The 2905-nt window shown below is 51.2% G+C and overlaps 1 protein-coding gene across 1 annotated transcript in view; it reads right to left on the reverse strand.

Moving 5' to 3' along the window:
* Positions 1–2057, reverse strand: part of LOC139345764 (cortexin-2-like) — an 18464-nt gene extending 16407 nt beyond the window's left edge. Inside the window, exon 1 of the mRNA XM_070984577.1 lies at positions 1714–2057. The gene's annotated coding sequence lies outside the window, so the exon portion shown is untranslated. The remainder of the gene's footprint in view (positions 1–1713) is intronic.
* Between the last annotated feature and the right edge of the window lie 848 nt (positions 2058–2905).

The raw sequence follows: 2905 nt of genomic DNA on the forward strand, positions 1-2905 counted from the left end.
GGGCCGTTGGAAACTTTGAAAGCGTAACCTTCCCTGGATCACGTTTCTGTTTTGATCTTCGTCTGTTAATCTGTCGAGCTGATAGGAGGAGGCGTTTGAAAGCTGCCGTCGCTCCTCATCCTCCATCTTCTTCTCCTCGTCCTCGTCCTCGTCCTCGTCCTCGTCCTCTCTCTCACGTCTCTCCTTCCTCTCCTCTTTGAACGTCGTTGTTTTACTCTGCTGCTGGCTCGTTTAGTTTTATTTGCAATAAAACATTAATTCATTCATTGATTTTCTTTTGTTAATAATATGAACCTGCAGCGTTGGAAAAAGTACAATGTTTAAAAGAAGAAAGTATCATAAAATGTAAATGCACAAGTACTTCTACTTAAGTAAATGTACTTCATTACATTCCACCCTGAAGTAATTACTCACTTCCTGTCTCTGTTTGTCTCTCTCTCTCTCTGTTTCTGTCTGTCTCTCTGTCTGTGTCTCTGTCTCTCTCTCTCTCTGTCTGTCTGTCTGTCTGTCTGTCTGTCTGTCTGTCTGTCTGTCTGTCTGTCTGTCTGTCTGTCTGTCTCTCTCTCTCTGTCTCTCTGTCTGTGTCTCTGTCTGTCTCTCTGTCTGTCTGTCTCTGTCTGTCTGTCTGTCTGTCTCTCTCTCTCTCTCTCTGTCTCTCTGTCTGTGTCTCTGTCTGTCTGTCTGTCTGTCTGTCTGTCTGTCTGTCTGTCTCTCTCTCTCTCTCTGTCTCTCTGTCTGTCTCTCTGTCTCTCTCTGTCTCTCCGTCCGTCTCTTCCAGTTATTTTTATTCTCCGTCTCGTCACTGTTCTCAGATCAGTTGATCAGGAATCTAAATATAAGAGAAGTTGAAGCAGGTCGGTCTGGATATAAATACTCCGTCAGCTCGTCTCTCCACCTTCGCTGTGTTCTGTCTGTCCTCCGTCCGTCCACCCGCGGCTGTTTTTGGATGAAACACGTCGACAGATTTGCCGTCACAGCGTGTTTGAACCTCCCGTGACGCCGCCTCCATGCTGTAGTTTCTGCACATGTTGACGCTCCGTCCTCTCGTGATGTGAAGATGATCTCACAAAGGTCAGTTTCAGGATGCAGGATCAGGTCTGTGCTTGATCTGGATCGCTGATAAAACCTGAACCTGGATCCAGAAACACATGTGATCTGTGCCTCAACGAGCCGATTCAGCGCCATTAAAGGAACAGTTCAACATGTCCTCCCTGCTGTGAGACGTTAGCCCGGGCGTGGTTAGCGTAGCTTTGCATAAAGACTGGAAGCAAAGGGAAACGTTAGCCTGCCCAAAGCTCACAGCAACAGCAGAAGAAGAAGAGTGTGAGGGATGAAGGGCAGCGTTCACTGATTCAGACCAAAGACAGAAGGACTGAAACTGTCTCGATTCTGTGGACGCTGTCCAGAGTCCATCTGAAAACAGCTTCAGTGTCTCTGCTGTGTCTTCAGGGCTGCAGCTGCCTCGCCGGGTCACATGACGATCAGCCTGCAGCTTCAGCGCCTGCAGACGCTCAAACACTGAGGACCTGTTGCTAACGTGTCTCTGGGACATGGAGACATCAGTGTCCTGCGTGTTTACCGGCTGCAGACGCCATCACACAGAGGTCTACGACACAGCTCACCTCCGGCACCACCCTGAACCCCCGCCTGCAGGACTCCCCTCAGACACCATCAGGTAACATCAAGCTCGAATCAAAGGAAGTTGGGACTCACCCGGCGATGGCGATGGTGACGGCGGCAGTGGCGGCGGCGGGGTCACCGCCTGCACTCCAACACGATCGAGCGCTGAATCAACACTTTCCTGGAAGAACAAGTTGACAGCGTCCTCTCATCCTCCCGTCCTCTCATCTCGGCTCCATACGTGGATGCAGAGACGCTTCATCTCCTCCAGCCGTCTGATCGGATGCTTCTCTGGTTTTCTGGGTTTTATTTTGGCGAGGAGAAGCGTCTTCCTCTGCTGCTCCGCTCGCCGCGCCTTCTCTCTCCGCTCTGCCTTCGACAACAACTGAGAGGAGGATGCTGGCTGGCGCTGGCTGTGTCTCGTCACCGCGGCAACCAGTTGCTATAGCGATGGACTCGAGCTCACTGGGAGACGGAGGTGATGATGGAGGTGGGGGGGCGGAGAGGAGTTTGCTCACATGGAAGTTAACTAAAGAACAGATCAGTGTGTGCGTGTGTGTGTGTGTGTGTGCGTGTGTGTGCGTGTGTGTGTGTACATGTGTGTGTGTGAGTGTGTGTATGTGTGTGTGTGTGCGAGTGTGTGTGTGAGTGTGTGTGTGTGCGTGTGCGTGCATGCGTGCGTGTGTGTGTGTGCGTGCGTGTGTGTGCGTGCGTGCGTGTGTGTGCGAGTGTGTGTGTGTGCGAGTGTGTGTGTGCGAGTGTGTGTGTGTGTGTGTGTGTTTGTATGTGTGTGTGTGCGAGTGTGTGTGTACGTGTGTGTGAGTGTGTGTGTGTGTGCGTGCGTGTGTGCGTGCGTGCGTGCGTGCGTGTGTGTGTGTGTGTGTGTGTCCTCTCACTTCTCTTTAAATTGTTTTTCCTCGGACTGCTAACCATCAGGTGATCTTCAGGGACAGATCTTCGGCGTCTTCATGGTCGTTTTGATTGAGACAGACTGACAACATGTCCGTTCGTCCCTCAGGACTGACTTCCTGTCTGTGGCTCTCAGCTCTGAAGCTCATTGGTTCCTTCTGACAGATCTTCCTCACAAACACCATCAGTAATAATTTCATCGTTAAAGCTTCGTTGGTTTCCTCAAACAGCTGCTCGACATCGTTTCTCTCAGACAAACAGGAGGAAGAAGAGCATTTGTTGGGTCGGAGGACGAAGACCACTCACGCCGCTGTTAGCAGTTAGCATTGAGTGCTGTTTGAGGCTGAACACGGAGGAAGATGAGGAACGTCTGACC

The sequence above is a fragment of the Chaetodon trifascialis genome, chromosome 17 (genome assembly GCF_039877785.1).
Source record: "Chaetodon trifascialis isolate fChaTrf1 chromosome 17, fChaTrf1.hap1, whole genome shotgun sequence".
Taxonomy (NCBI): domain Eukaryota; kingdom Metazoa; phylum Chordata; class Actinopteri; order Chaetodontiformes; family Chaetodontidae; genus Chaetodon; species Chaetodon trifascialis.